The sequence below is a fragment of the Phacochoerus africanus genome, chromosome 10 (genome assembly GCF_016906955.1).
Source record: "Phacochoerus africanus isolate WHEZ1 chromosome 10, ROS_Pafr_v1, whole genome shotgun sequence".
NCBI lineage: Eukaryota > Metazoa > Chordata > Mammalia > Artiodactyla > Suidae > Phacochoerus > Phacochoerus africanus.
In genome coordinates, this window is record NC_062553.1 from 51,257,032 (window position 1) to 51,277,084 (window position 20,053).

The window sequence follows — 20,053 nt, forward strand, 5'->3', positions numbered from 1 at the left end:
AAATTTGAGACATTTTGCAAATTTTTACTGAAAGTATAATTATAAGCCTTCTATTTTTGTCAGTATTTTGACATTTCTGGTGGTTATCCTCCCATGCACTGCATACATAATAAAGGGTTTTTTTGTTTTGTTTTGTTTTGATTTTTTTTAGTTATGATTTCATAACTGAAAATATTAAATTAGGGAAGTCCTGAAGATTTCACAAAGATACCCATGTTATTCCAAGAAATAAGCCATTTGATGATGATGATTCAACTCCTACTCATTTAGTAGAATATGACCTCAAGAGTATGAGACATAGGTGCATTATATTTGCCCAAGATTCACATTGAACAGGAAGAAAAGCTGATAAAGGCACCTCATACACCTAAGAGAAAAAGTTTTACTCCTTAAGCTGCTTTTGTAAAGGAAAACTTTAAAACTGAACAGACTGGATGCCTTCCCTTTACTTTTCCCTCCCCTTTACTTTTCCCTCATTGATTGCATCCTAAACACAATCAACCAGAAGCTATGAATTAGGCACTCTCAGCACAATTGCCTGTAGGTTTAAGACTATAACACATGATGTTTTTAGGAAGTTTCCTTATTTGCTCTAATCTCTGATCAATATGCCCTTTTCACAAATACTGTTATTTTAGACAAAAACCCAGAAGACCACCACAAGTATCATGCAAAGATCATGCTTTGTTGATTCCCCCAAAGAAAAAAGAACAAACGTTTGTCCTAATCCTGTGTGGTACTGGTACCAAAACAGACAGACGGACAAATGGAACAGAATAGAGAACCCAGAAATAAACCCTGACACCTATGGTCAATTAATCTTTGACAAAAGAGGCAAGAATATAAAATGGGAAAAAGGAAGTCTATTCCACAAGAATTGCTGGGAAACCTGGACAGCTACATGCAAATCAATGAAACCAGAACACATCCTCACACCATGCACAAAAATAAACTCAAAATGGCTGAAAGACTTCAATATAAGACAAGACAGGAGTTCCCATCGTGGCTCAGTGGTTAACGAATCCGACTAGGATACATGAGGTTTGTGGGTTTGATCCCTGGCCTTGCTCAGTGGGTTAAGGATCTGGCATTGCCATGAGCTGTGGTGTAGTTTGCAGATGCAGCTCAGATCCCATGTAGCTGTGGCTCTGCCGTAGGCTGGCGTCTACAGCTCTGATTCGACCCCTAGCCTAGGAACCTCCATATGACATGGGAGCAGCCTGAGAAATGGCAAAAAGACAAAAAAAAAAAAAAGGCAAGACACTATCAAACTCCTGGAAGAGAACATAGGCAAAACATTCTCTGACGTCAACCTCATGAATATTTTCACAGGTCATTAACCAAGGCAACAGAAATAAGAGCAAAAATAAACCAATGGGACCTAATCAAACTGACAAACTTTTGCACAGCAAAGGAAACCAAAAAGAAAACAAAACCACAACTTACAGAATGGGAGAAAATAGTTTCAAATGATGCAATGGACAAGGGCTTAATTTCTATGAACAACTTATACAACTCAACAGCAAGAAAACCAATCACCCAATGGAAAAATGAGCAAAAGACCTGAATAGACCATTCTCCAAGGAAGATAAACAGATGGCCAACAAGCACATGAAAAAATGCTCAACATCCCTGTTTATTTGAGAAATGCAAATCAAAACTACCATGAGCTACCACCTCACACCAGTCAGAATGGCCATCATTAATAAGTCCACAAATAAAAAATGCTGGAGGGGGTGTGGAGGAAAGGGAACCCTCCTGCACCATTGGTGGGAATATAAGCTGGTATAGCCACTATGAACAACAGTATGGAAGTACCTTAGAAATCTATACATAGAACTACCATATGACCCAGCAGTCCCACTCTTGGGTATATAGCCAGACAAAATTTTCTTAAAAAGGACATATGCTCCCGCATGTTCACTGTAGCACTATTCACAACAGCCAGGACATGGAAACAACCCAAATGTCCATTGACAGATGATTGGATTAGGAAGATGTGGTATATATACACAATGGAATATTACTCAGCCATAAAAAGAATGACATAATGCCATTTGCAAAAACATGGATGGAACTAGAGACTCTCATACTGAGTAAAATAAGTAAGAAAGAGAAATATAAATACCATATGCTATCACTTACAACTGGTAATCTAATGTACAGCACAAATGAATGTTTCCACAGAAAAGAAAATCATAGACTTGGAGAATAGACCTGTGGCTGCCTGGGGGGAGAGGGTGAGAGTGGGAGGGATCAGAGCTTGGGGTTAACTATTGCTCTTGGAATAGATTTACAATAAGATCCTGCTGTGTAGCATTGAGAACTATGTCTAGATACTTACATCACAGCACAACAATGGGAGGAAAAAGTATATATACATGTATGTGTAACTTGGTCCCCATGCTGTACAGTGGGGAAAAAAAAAATCCTGATTCTTATCTGAAACCCTGTTTTTATCGTTTTAGACTATAAAACTCCCTGCAATTCTTCTCCATAGGAGAGCACTGTCTTTAGGCCGTTTTCCTGCTATGGCCTCCTTTGCATGGAAAGGCAATAGAGCTATTTTTTTTTTTTTCTCCTTCACCTAAACCTCTGTCTCTGCATTTCTATTAGGCACTGGTGGGATAGAGGCTGAGTTTTGGCAACAAAGCTTTTAGGAAAAGGTAAAATTTCAGTGTAAGTGGTTGGTTTTGGTGCTGGTAAAATAATTGTTGCTCCATAATTTTTCTAAATCATTACCATCATCTCTAAAGTTAAGAGTGTCAGGTTAAAATATAGAGACCAACTAAGAAAATATTTGTAATATTTGCACTTACTTAAGCATAAAGACCTTAAGCTTAACTAAATGCCACAGATCATAGAGCACAGTCTTTGTCACAGGCTTGCTTTAAAAAAATCTGGAGGTGATTTTTAAACCTCTCTTGGCATATTTGATCCCTACAATTGACCCATGTTTGAGAGTCCAAAAGTATACATCTGTTTGTGGGTTTATCTTATCTACCCCAAGTCTTATTTATTTTAATAAATTTTTATGGGTATGCCTAAAGCATATGGAAGTTCATTGGCCAGGGATTAAATCTGAGCTACAGATTTGACCTAGGCTGTAGCTGAAGCAACACTGGATCCTTTACCTCACTGCACTGTCCATGTAACAAACCCACACCTCTACAATGACCTGAGTCACTCCAGTCAGATTCTTAACCCACTAAGACACAGCAGGAACTTGGCCAGAGTCATTTTTAAATGCAAAACGGGGAAGTAGTTTCTGAGAAATTAAAATTAATGGCCCCTGGATATCAATCAGGGACTAATCCACATTGTGACTGTGATAAAAATAGTGAAACATGTCTTGTAAAAGTAGACGTAAGCCAGTGGGCCCATAGGAGGCTTGATGGGGCCAAGACTGGAGTTCAGAGGCCCCCACTTGGTTGCTTTGTGTTGTTTTAGGTAATTTTGGGTTTTTAAAGGCCAACACCCAGTATAAACCCCTCAGCTTTTGGGAAAAACAGACACTTTATTTTCTTTCTTTTTTGTTAAGGTGTAGTTGACATGAGGCACCATATACATTTAGGGTGTACAGCATTATCACTTGACTAATATGAGTAGCAAAGTTATTACCACACCAAGTTTAGTTAACATCCATCATCTCAAATAGATACCAGAAAGATATAAAAAGGTAAAAACATTTTTTTGTGTGTGATGAGAATTTTCAGGATTTACTCCTTAGCAGCTTTCACAGGTACCATAGAGCAGCATTTACTCTGGTCATGATGGCATATTTAAATTCCCCTCATATGTTTATCTTGTAACTGGAAGTTCATACCCTTTAGGGAACATCTGTCTGTGTATATATATTATGTACATGTGCATATAAAAGTGTGGTCATGGAAAAATAGAAGTACTCTGTGCATTTTAAATGCTCCAGTTTCTATCACATGTACCCTCACCTGGTCCATCATTTTCCCACATAGCTGTGTATTCTGTCTTTCCTTTGGGCAAGTGTCTACCCTGCTGACTTATTACAATTAGAGCAGTTGAAAAAAAGCCTTGAGTATGCTCCATTTTCTACTCCCTTCACCCGTGGCTGGCTGGTGCGGGCGGTGATGCTGCCCACCTCCTTCCAGATCCACATACAGGTGAGACTAGCTCCACCCAAAGGGTCCATGTGTGGGACTGCCATCAGCTCTGTTCAGCAGAGGGGGTCACTGCCGCCCTTTCCCTTCAGGGTGTCCTTGGCTGAGATCTATGACAGAAGCCCACTTGTTTCTGAATTTATATGGTCAACTATGCTTCATGTAGGAACTCCAGGTTTGATTTCACTTTAGTTTTGTATTTATTGATATTTTCTCTCAACAATGTTTCAGCTCCTTCCTGTAGGGAGCCAGCTCAGAAGCTGATCTGGGTTCTTAATAATCCACCATCACCACCTGCACCAGACAGCCATGGGGGAAGAGATTGGAAAATTGAGCATACTCAAGGCTCTAGGCCTTTGAACTGAAGGCTTTGGTGCAAGTTCCATGGATATAGCTCCTGGGCAAGAATAAAAATAAACTATTTATTCTGAAGAAAGTCAGACAGAGAAGGAGAAATATCATATGAGCTCACTCCTATGTGGAATCTCACAAAAAAAATGATTAAAAAAAACTTACAAAACTGAAGCAGGCTTAAAAATTTCAAAACCAAACTTATGGTTACCAAGGATTGTGAGCAAGAGGGATAATGTAGGGAGTTGAGATTATCATATACAGACCACTATATATAAAATAGTAAGTAACAAGGACCCTACTATATAGCACTGGGAAATCTATTCAAACTGCATGATATCCTATATGGGAAAAGACTCTGAAAAAGAGTGTATAACTGATTCACTGTCCTGTACACCCGAAACAAACACAACTTTTTAAGTCTAAAATAATGGTAGCACTGAGAACTATGTCTAGATACTTACAATGCAGCATGACAATGAGAAAAAAAATTATGTATACATGTTTGTATAACTGGGTCCCTGTGTTGTACAGTGGGAACAAAAAAAAAAAAAGTGTGTTTGGGGAAATAACAATAAAAAAGGAATTTAAAAGAATACTGGAATAAAAAAAAAAAAACTGCTTTTTAATTTTTTTTTTTTTTTTTGCAGCTGCACCTGTGGCATATGGAAGTTCCCAGGGTCAAATCAGAGCTGCAGCTGCCAACCTACACCACAGCTACAGAAACCCCAGATCCCTAACCCACCGAGCAAGGCAAGGGATTGAAACCCATATTATCACAGAGGCAATGTGGGGTTCTCAACCCACTGAACTACAACAGGAACTCCAGCAGTCTTTTATTACTTTCATTGTCATATAATTTTGTGTATGTATATATATATATACAGAGAGAGAGAAACTAAACTAATGGTATTATTTAGCTCTGCTCAAGTTTGACAGTGATTTACATAACTTAGAATTCATGGACATTCTTCAAAAGTGTACATGCATGTTTTTGGTAAAAATATATAAACTTTGTTCTCTTATCCTTATCCATAATTTCAGTGTATTTATACATCCTCAATGAGTTAATCAAGCTCAAGGCTTTTAATTGCCAGGAGAATCATTGTTATTTTCTATGCATCCTCCTGCCAATCTCTGGATGGAGCCTATTCTGAAGCATGAATAGTAAGAGATAATGTTCAGGCCAGCTTATTTTTTTTCTTTTCTGGCACACACACACACACACACACACGCAATGTTTACCTGGAGATCAGTCCTACTCATAACTACTAATAATTTCTTTGAGGCAGAATTCCTTTAAAGAAATGTTGGCTAGCCATTTCCATTTTAATAGATAAATATTGTAGAATTTACTCTCTAAACATCATATAGGAACTTGCAGCTTATGGAAGTTCCCAGGCTACGGGTTGAATGAGAGCTGCAGCTTCTGGCCTAGACTTCGGCCATATCCATGTGGGATCCGAGATGCATCTGCAACCTACCCCACAGCTCACAGCAACATCAGATACTTAACCCACTGAGCAAAGCCAGGAATTGAACCCTCATCCTCATAGATACTGGCTGGGTTCATAACAACTGAGCCACAATAGGAACTCCCTAAGAAGTCTTTCAACTATCTCAAATTTTTGAAGGATTTTAAACTAGAAAAAATATTTTTTTTCTTTTTTTCCTTAAAGATGAAATTCCAGTGGTTAGTTATGGTTCAGGTAAATGTGACATCTTCTAAAGTAGTCACAAAATCACCTGCTTTCTGGCCAGTGACACATGCAGTTATGTCACATAACTGGTGCATTGAGATTTGCTGGTGAAGGGCACCACAGACCCATCTCCAGATACCTTTCTGGTACTCCCAGCAGGATGGGTAACTACATACCAGAGATCAGGAAGAGGGCAGAAACCAGAGGCAGTGCCAACAAGAGAGATCTTTTAGATTTTAAGGAGTCAGAATTCTTCTGTGTCTGGGTCCATTTTAATTTATTTCATCACTTTTAGACTTGGTCTTCTCTTTTATCCACATAATCTGAAATCCTCTCTTTCTTCCCACATTCTGTTCCCAAATTTCTATGCTGAAAGAGCTAAATCTCTTTCACTTGTTGGTGAGGGTAGGGGAGCAATTCGCATCTTGGCAGTGTACTCCCTTGGATAAACCACAGCAATGGTTAAACCACCTCCACAACACCCTTTGTGAACAGACATGTGCTTGTTAGCAAAGGAGAACTCATCTTGGGCTGTAAAAAGCTTACATGCCCAATATAGTTGGGGGATTGTTCTTCCAGAAGCTTCTACCAATGTGGTTAATTAGGCCAGGATGCTATGGCTTTTCATGCAGCCATGATCTGAGATCCTGGGCCCAGGCCAACCTCTTCCTGCTTCTCCTGATTACAGCTCAGGCAGCTGCAAACTTGTGACAAGCATGGCCCTGATTTGGCCCTCGTTCCACTGATGCCACGCACTGGTCAGAAACTTGTCTTGTTGCTTTGAGGTATTTTGTGTGCGTGTGTGTGTGTGTGTGTGTATTTGGTTTTGGTTTTGGGTTTTTTTTTTTTTTTTTTTTTCGGCTGTACCTGCGGCATGTGGAGGTTCCCAGGATAGGAGTCAAATTGGAGCTGCAGCTGCCAGCCTACAATGTAGCCACAGCAACATGGGATCTGAGTTGCATCTGCGACCTAGCCCAAAGCTCACTGCCAGATCCTTAACCCACTGAGCAAGGCCAGGGATGGAAAACCTACATCCTCATGGATGCTAGTCAGATTGGTTTCCACTACTGAGCCACTACAGAATCTCCCTGACTTGGTTTTAGATGTACTTTGTATCATATGCCTCAGAGTTGCTTTCTGCCTCAATCTGTAATTTGACAGTCTCCTGACCTACATTCAGCTGCTTTTTTCTTTAATTCCAGCCTTATGATTTCTGCTCTAGGAGAGTCAAATTGTGACCTGATCTTGGTGAGGATCCTGATGGAGTGCTTTTCTCTGCGTGGACTGCCATTCTGTGTGGCTCCCTTACCCAAGAGCTTTTCCTTCCTTTACAAGTGATTTCTGACTCACATTCTCAGGGCTTTGTGATCCATTCTGGGATTAACTAAAGCATTTTATCACTTCTATCACCTGCTTCCCAATCACAATGATCTTCTCTTAGGCCACTGGCCTTGACATTCAAGAAAATTCTTACCCTTATCCCAAATGTCTACTTTATTGTAATCTTCAGTGTATCAGAACCTGTAAGCCTTCCATAATTGCATTTATCTGAATTAAAATTTCTCTCTCAAATGACCACATAAATATTATTTTCCATTTAGTCAAAAGACACAAAAAATGGTTTTAATAATACAAATTTCTTTAGTTTGTATCTATTATACTTTGCCTAGCTGTGTAATTCAATTAAACTCTCAAAATTGTTTATTCCCCAAATTTTTCACTGAAATTCCTACTAAAGGAAATCAAATGATGTCTCTTGTTTAAAATGTTGTCCCTTATTCCTTGCTGCCAAATGAAAAATATGTTTTATAGTATGTATTTTATAATATATATAATTATAATTTCTAATGATAGATGATTTTGAAGAAATAAAACTATCTAATTATAGTAGAGCAATTTGTGTTTTATTTTAATGGAAGTATTTCGTTTTCTGTTCTGCCCTGGGTCTTCTAGAATCCTCAAGCATGGTCCACTTTCTATCTCTCTACCTAGGATTCTCTGCTCCAAACATCTGCTGGGGTCACACTTTCATGTACTTCACAAATAGCACTTGTCAAAGTGGTGCTTCTTAGGAATTCCCCTGTGGCTCCATGAGTTAAGGATCTGGTGTTGTACTGCAATGGCTCAGGTCACTGCTGTGGCCCAAGTTCAGCCTCTGGCCTGGGCACTTACACATGCTACAGGCATGGCCAAAAAGCAAACAAAAATAAATAAACAAATAACAAGATGCTCCCTATGACTGTGAGTTTATTTAAAATCACAACTTTATTTCTCAGTTCTCTTCTTCTTTCCCCCCACCTCTGTCTGTCACACATGACAGTTACATAAGATTTATTTATATATTAATCTGTCATTAAAAATAAAGCCCATTGGGAGTCCCTGATGTGGCGCAGTGGATTAAGGATTCAGCATTGCCTCAACTGAAGCTCGGATTAGATCCCTGGCCCAGGAATTTCTGTATATCCCAAGTGCAGCTAGGGAATAAAAGACAAAAAAAAAATGTCCATCAAAAGACATTCCATAGGGTATAAAAATATGAATACTTCTCTTTAAGAGCAGAATATCACTGGAGAGATTTTTATACCCCTCCATACTATAGCCCATAAGGATTTATGGAAGTAGCCCATAACTATTTCCAACGGTCCTTTGCAGATGATGCTCATGGATCCAGTACTCACCACTGGAATGTAACAGCTAGACAGACGTCTCATGAACTATCTTTAAAATACAGCATGATCACTTTTGCCTTTTATTCTTCGCTTCATCTTGCCTAGAATGAATATTCAGTGCTGGAAATGGAACAAACAATTTGTGGCCATTTGGTGATAAGCATGAGGACAAAGCCACAGGCTGAGAATGGTTGAGCCAAAGGATGGATTGGACCTAAGTCACTGAGGTTTGGCACAAGATTTCCTTTTTCAGAACTCCCTGGTTATGTGAGAATCACAGCCCCTCACCTGATGAAGACAGTTATGTGGGTTCTCTGTGACAGGTGCTCAAGCACAAATCCTGGCCAGTGCAAACCTATAAACATCTCACAAAATTCCACATTCCTGAATCCCCTGATCCTCTGCCTGAGAACTGCACTCCAGAATTATAATTTATGCAACAAGTTTACACATAAAATATCTCTCAATAGCATGGATTTTATTTTATTATCATTGTCTTATGGAAATGTAGGAAAGTTGCATTACTTGATTAAAAGAACAAGAATTTGGACATTTTATTTTTACAATTTTTTTCTGTTTTATTGAGAAATAATTGGCATACATCACTGTATAAGTTTAAGGTGTACAGCGTGATGGCTTGATTTACATATATGATGAAATGATTACCACAGTAGTTTTAATTAACATTCCTCATACCATACAGATACAATGAAAAAGAAAAGAAAAATATTTCTCCTTGTGCTGAGAACTCTTTGGATCTATTCTCTTAATTTTCCATATGTAATATAGTGTAACGACTATAGTAAATTACATACCTGTTGTTTATTTTGTACAGATTTTTTTTTTCATTTTTAAAGTTTTATTGATGTATAGTTGATTTACAAAGTTGAGATAATTTCTGCTGTACACTGAGGTATATGGAATGACTGTATATAGAATGACTGGCCAATGGAGACCTGCTATATACCACAGAGAACTCTACCCAATATTTTGTTATAAATGTGGGAAATAAATCTGAAAGAGAATGGATGGGTGCACATGTATAATTACATCACTGTGTTGTACAAAATCTAGGATTTTTTTTGTGTGTCTTTTGGCCTTTTCTAGGGATGCTCCTGCGGCATATGGAGGTTCCCAAGCTAGGGGTCAAATCGGATCTGTAACTGCTGGCCTACGCCAGAGCCACAGCAATGCCAGATTCAACCCACATCTGCGACCTACACCAAAGCTCATGGCAATGCCAGATCCTTAACCCACTGAGCAAGGCCAGGGATCAAACTCACAACCTCATGGTTCCTAGTTGGATTCATTAATCACTGAGCCACGACGGAAACACCAAACTAGGCATTTTAACAAAGATTTGCCAATGAGTGGTCTGAGAATGCAAGAGGATCATATAAACACCCTAGGTCTCCATTTTCTCATCTGTCAAATGTAGAAGATTGAACTTAAAATCCTCTGATGTCTCTTTTGGTTCTGATGACTTCATGACTCCTTCTGCGCTGTAGATGATTATTGTTAAGTCTGTATTAAGAGTGAGGCTGTAGAGTCAACTTAGCCCAGAGTAGCCAACTTTAATTTAGGCAGTGATGGTTACTCCTTTGCCTGCACAAAACACAATGTAAAGGCTGTATGTCATCTATTTAATACATTTTATTGCCCAAGTTAGGAGCTATTGTATTGCATGATAATGACATCTGCTGTCTTCTATGGGTGATTTTCTAAACCTCTCTTGGGGGAATAATTGTACTTGTTACATCTATTTCTAGTACATGGTCAGATTGACCTGGTGCAGCATCTTTGTTGGTGAGAGTGAAAAGTTGACAAATATAATGGTATTTGTCAGATTAAAGAAGAACTAAGAAAATATCACAGGAAACATTTTCTGAAGCAGATACTCTGAGTCACTTTGGAGGCTGCTTTTCAATATACCATTCTAGAACTCTTACACCATGGCTTTCAGAAGTGGCAATTGCAATGCTGGAAAATGAACTCCACATGGCAAGAATTTCCACCTCTTTTGTGCACTGCTCCATCCCAAGGGCCTAGGACCTTGAGTGGCATAGAGTAGACACTCAAGAATAGTTTTTGAACTGAATTTAATAGTATTTTGAACTGAATTTAATAGTTTTTTGAACTGAATTTAATAAATTTAATAATTATTTAATAAGGTCTTTCCAGTTAATACATTTCTCTTTAAATCATTTTTTTAAATGTCTCCCTTGATCATCTCTTTTAATTTTTGGAATTCAGTCTAATGAAGAACTCTAGATCAAAGGGTAGTTCTATAAGACATGCTGAGGCTTACCTAAGTTAACAGAGGTTTTAGGCTGCAGTACAAAGAATAAATACCATTTGTTCTTTCCTGAATTTATAACAATTCTATTTTCAATACCATATCTCACTCTCAGCTTCTGCTGGTAGATAACTCCCATGCCTGCAGGAGCTAACAGTCCATTTCAGGGTTTCTACTCAAATGTTGTATTTCCTGCTGTGTTTTCCAAGCATCTGACGAGAACTTTCCCTGGAATGCTAGGTGTTTGGGGGCAGGAAAGGAATTTTTGTGGCTCTACTCTGAATGAATATTAGCAATAAATTACACTCTCTCTAGCTTTCCATACCAGCTTGTGTGAAGATTTTTTTATTTTGTTTTTCCCTTGAGAGCTAGGGAATCCAAAATCACAGTTTATATTGATCTTAAAATAACCTAGGAAATCTGTATGTCAAATGACAAAGAAAATAATTTTGAACAATGCAAACATCAATTGATTCCTCATTCCTTTACTTAGTAGATAAGAGAATTTTAAGAAAAAAAGAATCTAATTTCCCTGGAAAAGTTTTTCTTATATGTTAAATTCTTGTCATAAGATGTTATAGAAATTTTACAACTGTATGAAATCATGTATGTAATGTACCTGGAACATAGTTGATGCCCAAGGAGTGTTTCCTATTAAGAGCATATTTGTTTAACTAGTCGGATTACTAAGTCTTAAGAAGATTAGTGGAAAAGAAGAGGAAGCTCAAAAATAAGAGTGATATGAAATGTAAATTAAAGTAAATGACAGAAGATGCAATATCAAAGAAAATGAGGAAGGCCAATTCATATACACAGACAAAAGCCATGAGGGGGAGAATGGGATCAAGAAGCCACTAAATTATCTATATTATAAAGTATATTAAAACCCTTATATTCTCCAACTAAAGAATTCAATTTGATAGTAACTGCCCTTTGAGGAAATTAGAGCATATCAGGACATTGTTCTTAGATACAAGATTAAATTCACAAATTCAGTTTTGGAAATCACTGAGCAAGTGATCATGAATCAATCGTTACGTGGATTATTCTGAATTACTGTTACAATCCTCATTATGAGCTAATCTATCCTTATTAAAGTAGAGATGACATAAATAACCATTATACTGAAATGTCTGTAACATTTTCAGAGGAGGAAAATGTTATCTTCTCAATGGCCTAGTAATTAGTTCATCTAACAACATTAAAATATATATTATATATAGTAACAACAACAATGCTTTCATGAAAGCAAACAATAACAACAAGAAAACACTATACTATATTAATTCACTTGAACTTTGTGTTAATCTTGAAACTTTTCAAGACTCCTGGTAACTTTGCCCACTTCATATATTTATATTGCCCCTCAGTAGATTAAATTCTATTTACCCTTAACTTCTTTCTGCTCCTTTAATGGACCATTCTCACTTTCATCAGCCTATAGGAAAGTTCTGCACTCATAACTTAAACATGCTCTTGATCTGGGTAGCTTGGATTTTTTACCCTCCCTAACTGCTCTCGTAGAACCAACATTCAGAACTTCCTTAGCCAAAATTTGAGGGTATTGTCATTACTTGTTTAATAGACTCTTTCCACACTCAAAGACAGCAAACTCTAGGAGGCCAAGGATCACAACTGTGTTGTTTACACTAAGGTCACCTAGGTCTGGCTTGATAAATATATATAAAAAAATGAACTTGGGTAAGAAAAGAAACTAGATGTTTATTTGATAAGAAATTCGAATACACATATTTTTCTACAAAATTGGAAGTGTTTTTGATAATGTGGAAAAAATCATTTTGTCATCTCAGCTTGTCTTTTCATCATGCTCAAGGAAGTTTCCCTTAAGAGGTCTGTGGGTGGAGCCTATAACTGGTATTTCTAGTACAATGATCTCGTCATGAAAGCATAGTCTTCCTTTGTTCTACAAATACCCCTTATGAGTTGATAGGGGAAATCACAGTCCTTACTCAATAGGATAAATGGCAACCAAACACACCAACAAAGTGCAGAATTAATTCATACGTTTGAAGGAAATGTACCACAATGGTAGTTGTTGGTCAGAGGGGTATAACATTAAGAGTCTCCATGACAGGCACTCTACTACAATTGGGCAGAACAATTAAATCTTTAAAAAGAACACAAATACAGGTGTAAACACATGTACACAGACATCGATGATGCCAAATAGGAAAAAGATTGACAGAACAGAGTAAACCAGATATAATGGAAGAAAAAATCATTATATATAAAAAAATTTAAAAAATAAAAGGAAAGGGTACTCTCAAATAAATAAATAAATTTTCCTTGGGAAAAAAAAAAGAAAGAAATGCATTTCTTAAGAAGTGGATACATTTCCTTAGGAGTTCAGAGAATGAGATGATCATTCTTGCTGAAAAGACCAGAATAGGTACATCTTCATGGAAGGTGTGGCAGTGAATTCCAGCCTTAAATGGGAGCGAGCGATGACAGAATAAAAAGTGCAGCTAAAATGAAGGTCATGATGATGGAAACAGAGGAAGGTGAAGATGTATTTGGGAAATTTAAAAGGTGTAGAGATTATGCAGAAATATTGGTCAATGAGATGTAAATAAAATTTTGTTCCGAAGCAGCAACAGTTCTAAATAAAAGGGTAAGGATTTTGGATGGAGTTAAACAATTTAAACAGAGAATGTGACTATAGATTTCTTAATGAGAGCTTTTCTTGGGAGAACTGTTTTAAGACAGAAACTAACTAGAAAATGTTTAAATGGGGGCTTTTCATAAATATCCATGGCTTGTTGCAGTGTCATGCTCAATATACCTGTCAAAAATTAAATAAGAGCCCATAAAAATGTGATTAAGTGTCATCTTTTCAGATACCTATACATTTAATTAAGCCTAACAAGAAAAAATTATCTTTCTGTAAGGGTGGTAAAAGGGTTAAGATCTCAAGAAGAACAATATCAGATTCAAACACATTATTATATTAACCTTATTAGGAAGGGGTCATGTACTGTCTAAATGGGAAAACAGGGTTTATTCTAATCTTAGTCTTACTCATGTGTAACCCCCTACTCTGACTCTTACCATCCACTAGCAATTTATTCACTGGTTCAACTCCCATTTACAAGTAAAGCAGTTTTTTTAATTGTTAAGCTGTAGTACCATGAGAAACAAATTCCCCAGTTTGAATCCAATGTTTATGCACACTTGCTTTTGTCTTTAGCCTGACATGTTCCAGTCAAAACACCATGTTTCAAAATTATGAGTATATTTTAATGACTATGAATTAAGCTAGTATTAACATTTGTCTTCAGGTTCTGGTATGAACATAACGTTTTCAAAGGAAGTGGGACATTTACAAAAATGGTGAATGCTTAACCAAGAGGAATGAGAGATGTAGAAAATTATTAGTTTAGGTTAGATTTTGGTTCCCAGAGAAAGAAAATCTCAAACAGTTCTTTAAACCACACATGTTCATTTTCTCTTATGGAAAATTCTAGAGATGGTGGTTTCAGTACTGGTGTGTTCTATGGAACCAGACCTCTTCTTTCTTATCCATCAGATACTCAGGTATGTTTTGTTAAATCACCATAGATGCCTAAAAATCTCCTTCAGCTCCAGCTTTCCTGTCATCATTATAGCTAGAAAGAAGGAAAGAAAATAAGAACACTATTCTTGATTTAGGAAAAAAAATTCCTAGAATTTGCACATATCACTCTCACATATGTCTCATCAGCCAAAACCTAGTCCTGTGGAACCTATAGCTCCAAGGAATGCCTGGGAATGTACCCTTTGTTGTTGCAATCCATATGTCTGTCTAAAATTGGGTAGTATAACACTGCTGAAGTACTAACACTACTAAAGAATGACTATTTTCACTCTTCTAGCTGTCATGGCATAAACAGGAAAGCTGAAGCTTATATCAATAAATGTGTCCACAAGGAGAATTTAAGAAAAGAAACTCCATCATGGGCCTCTATGAGACATAAGGATGGAACTATAAGACCCCAGCTAGGTGTCAGTCAATGATGGAACATTTCTGGGGTGCTTCCTGATTCAGAAATTAAATTCTGTCTTGGTAGGCTATTATTATTTTAAATGTGTCAAAGACCAGTATAGTCTTAAATAATACAGAGAAAAGTCAGCTGTTTCTTTTACCAATTGCTTCATTCAAATTTCTTCTACAATAGAGAGTCTTGTTTTGAAAACTTTCAAAATTAGAATTAGGATGAACTGGTGGATTTACAAAGAAATAGAAATAATTTCATGTATTTCTGACCAGATTTCTGCTATGTACCAGATGCTTTGCTAGGCACCATGGGTACAGTCTGATCTAATTTTAATATGGTTCTGCCTTCTGGAAATTTTCTGTCTAATCAAGGGTAAATATTTTAATAAGATAATTTTACAAAAACATTTATATATGTATACACACACACACTGTATATACATTATAGTGTATGTATATATACTACATATACAAAGTATATGTAATTTATATACAAAGTATATATACATAACTTCAGAAAGCTGTATTAAAGAGGAAAACAAACTTTAAGGCTGACTTGCTCAAATGAGAATGTGGCTACTTTCGTTACTATGTATTGTTGGATTAAAGGAACAGACTGGACGGCAGTTTAGTCACGTGCAGAGAAAATATGTGTGTGGAAAATAGACCCCAAGGAATTCAAGTTTCCACACAAATCATATAGAGCCTATGATATGAAATCTCACATAAATTATTCAATAAATTCTGAGGCCGTTTACCGAATATATTTTAAAGTTTCTGTTTCCGATGTTATTTTTTATATGGCACAAAATGTGATTGTGTTCTAGTTAATGAGTACCTTGACAAAGTTCTTGGTATTAAAAGGGACATATTTAATTCCAAATGCATCCCTCAGCCTCCTCAGGAGCCGGAATGCTTATTTTTGGTTTGATGCAGGTGTGGCATATATTAAGTGCTTGATGGTTATGTGTTGCTGAGTAACTCAGTTGGCCTCAAACTGAGGCTCGATTAAACCTCTAGGAAGCCAGACAATTCCAAAAAAAGACATTCGTTCATGGTTCATTATGTAAAAGATTTGGGGAATTCAAAGAAAGCAGTATAACAATCTGATAAGGTAATTGCCTTTTTCATCCTGTAAGGTTGCTCATTCTATTGAAAATAGCACAGAGCCTCACAAACAGCTAATTGAAATTTTAAGAAGCATTCTGGTACAACAGAAGGATGAGATATATACTGTGTTCTTATTAAGTCTGAAGTTAGTGGCTTTGATCTCTTTAAGCAAACTAATTATTCCACACTCTAAAGCTATTTGAAATTTAGGTTGGCAGTTAAAAGTAATGTAAATGTGATCTCTAGTTTTATTTTCAGAAGCAATGTGTACCTTCAAATGCCTTCCTGTAGCATTTCATCACTCTCTCCAAGTAGTAATGTTCTGTCTTTAGTATCAAATAAAAAAGTGATATTGTGATTAGTTCACTTATAAAAGAAGTTTTAATGCTTGAAAACAAATTCAGTGGCAAGATTACATTAAAAGCTTGAGATCAGCTGACAGTATAGATATTTCTGAAAGCAAAACATAATCTAAATTAAAAAATATCCCAAGTTTTAGGATTTAAGATGGCAGTGTAGGAAGATATTGAACTTATCTCCTCCATGGACAACAACAAACCAACAAACATATGGAATAATCCTCCCAGAAAAGGGCCTGAAAACTGTATGAACAGAGCCTCTGTAATAAAGAGTAAGATTACAGCACTAAGAAGGAGAGTCAGAGAGATAGTTTTGTTAAGGAAACAGCCTCACTCCGGTAAGTTATCCACAATTGAGAGGGATCACAAGGGGTCAGTTCATATTCCTAAAGAGCAAGATATTCAGGGTCCCCATCAGGCACCACATCCTGCATAGGAGAGGCAAGGCTGAAAACACCTAGCTTTGAAAAACAACTGGGAATATAGCTAGGAAAACTAAAGAACTTCAGGGGATGGAAAACCTGCTCATAAAAGTCAAGCATACATACTAACTAACCCTAACCCTAACCCTAACCCCTAACCCTAACCCTAACCCTAAACCCTAACCCTAACCCTAACCCTAACCCCAAACTAGGACAAAAGTGCCAGGTTAAAAAATGCAGGGAATGTAGGTAAAGGATTCATGTTTGTTAGTCTTGAAGTGTCTTGTGGAGAGGCAGTAGCCAGTTTGGATGCTCCCTGGGGACAGAGACACGGGCAGGTGACATTTTTGTTATCACACGCTACTTATTAATTACTGGCCCTGGTGGAAACCATTGGAGTTCCTGTCGTGGCACAGTGGAAATGAATCTGACTAGGAACCATGAGGTTGTGGGTTCAATCCCTGGCCTTGCTCAGGGGGTAAGGATCCGGTATTGCCATAACCTGTGATGTAGGTTGCAGAAGTGGCTCGGATCTGGCATTGCTATGGCTCTGGTATAGGCTGGCAGCTACAGCTCTGATTAGACCCCTAGCCTGGAAATTTCCATATGCCATGGGTGTGGCTCTAAAAGGACAAAAATAAATAAATAAATAAATAAATAAATAAATAAATAATCTCCCTTTAGCCTGTTAATGCCATTGGGTGCACCCCTGTGAGAGTCCCACCTGCCCCATCCCTCAGCTGGACTCCACAGCCAGAGGAAGTATAGCCCCACCTACCAGCATATGCAAAAGTTGTAGGTCGACTTTAAAGCTGGTCAAAAGCCAGCCCAAACCATAATAAAGCTTCAGAAGCATCTACAACCCATCACAGCAATAGTAGTTGTAAGTCCCGCATATGGGACAATTGTCAAGTGCTTGGATCCAGTGGCCAAGTGGAATTGTGCCTCTGAACCCCACAGGATATCTTCTAAATAAGGCCAATCCCTTAAGACTGAAAAACATAACTGACTTACCTGGTACATAGAAACAAACACACAAAATTAGGCAAAATGAGGAGACAAAGAAATATATTCCAATGGAAGGAACAAGACAAAATCTCAGGAAAAAAAAAAAAAACCTAAATGAAACAAAGATAAGAAATTCTGCCCAATAAATAGTTCAAAGTAATTGTCATAAACATGCTCTTCAAACTTGCAAGGAAAATGATGAACACAGTGATAATTTCAACAAAGAAATATAAAATATAAGTACAAAAGAGAAGTAATAACTCAATTGAAAAATATACTTCAGGGGTTCAACATCAGACTGGATGAGGTAGAAGAACAAAGCAATGACTGGAAGCCAAAACAATGTGGCTCACCCAAACAGCCACAAAATGAGAAAAGAATTTAGAAAGGTGAAGACAACTTAAGAGACCTTTGGGACACCATCAACCAAAATAACATCCAGATTGTAGGGGTCTCACAGGAGAAGAGAGAAATAAAGGGCCAGAAAAAAAGAATTCGTGGCTGAAAGCTTCCCTAAACTGGGATGGAAAAAGACATCTTGTCTAGGAAGCCCAGAGAGTTCTAAAATAGATGAACTTAAAGAGACACATTCCAAGACAGGTTATAATTCATATGGCAAAAGTTAGCAATAAGGAGAAATCCTGAAAGCAGCTAGACAGAAACTGCTCATTGTGTACAAGGGAAACCCTACTGATTTTTCAGCAGAAACTTTACAAACCAGAAGGAAAGGACATGATTTATTCAAAGAGCTGAAAGGACTAAACCACAACCACCAGCACACAAAAACAATAGCAAAAGTTTCAATCAAGAATTCTTGACCCAACAAAGTTATCATTCAGAATTGAAGGTCCAGTCAAGAGGTTCCCAGATGAGCAAAACTAAATAAGTTCATAATCACTAAACCAGCATACAAGAAACATTAAAGGAAATTCTTTAAACTGAACTAATTAATAAAATGAAGCATACAAAACTAAAAAACCATCTCACTGGAACAGGTAAATATATAATAAAGGTAGTGGATCAATCACTTATAAAACAAGCATGATGTTTAAAATAAAATAATAATAAAATTAGTGTAAATTACCACAATTAGTTAAAATGATGCATAAAATAAAGAGATGTAAAGTATGTCATCAAAAGTATAAAATATGGGTGGGTGAGTAAAAAGGTAGCCTTGGAATGTGTTCAAATTTAAGTTGAAACCAACTTAAAATAGACTGCTACTTACACAGAATATTATACATGAACTTCACAGAAACTACAAGAAAAAAGTTATAGCAAATGCACAAAAGAAAATGATAAAGGAATATAAACTTGGCATTAAAGAAAAGCACCAACACAAGGGAAGACAAAAAAAGAAGAAAAACACAGAACTAAAAAGACAGACAGAAAACAATTTTAAAATTGGCAATAGAGGAGTTCCTGTCATGGCGCAGTGGTTAATGAATCCGACTAGGAACCATGAGGTTGTGGGTTTGGTCCCTGCCCTTGTTCAGTGGGTTAACGATCCGGCGTTGCTGTGAGCTGTGGTGTAGGTTGCCAGACGCGGCTCAGATCCCACGTTGCTGTGGCTCTGGTGTAGGCTGGTGGCTACAGCTCCGATTCGACCCCTAGCCTGGGAACCTCCATATGCCATGAGAGCAGCCTAAAGAAATAGCAAAAAGCCAAAAAAAAAAAGAAATTGGCAATAGATACATACCAAGCAACAATTGCTCTAAACATAAATGGACTTACTTTGCTAATCAAAAGACAAAGAGTAGCTGAGTGGATAAACAGCCCCAGCTCTATATTGTCTACAAGAAAATCACTTTAGAAGAAAGGACACAGAGAGACTGAATTTGAAATGATGGGGAAAGATTTTCTAAGAAAATGTAAATGAAAATCTGGAGTAGCTATATTCATATCAGACAATATATACTTTAAAACAAAGACTATAACAAAAACAAAAGGTCATTACAATATGATAAAAGGGTCAATCAAGAAGATATAACATTTATAATTTCACATC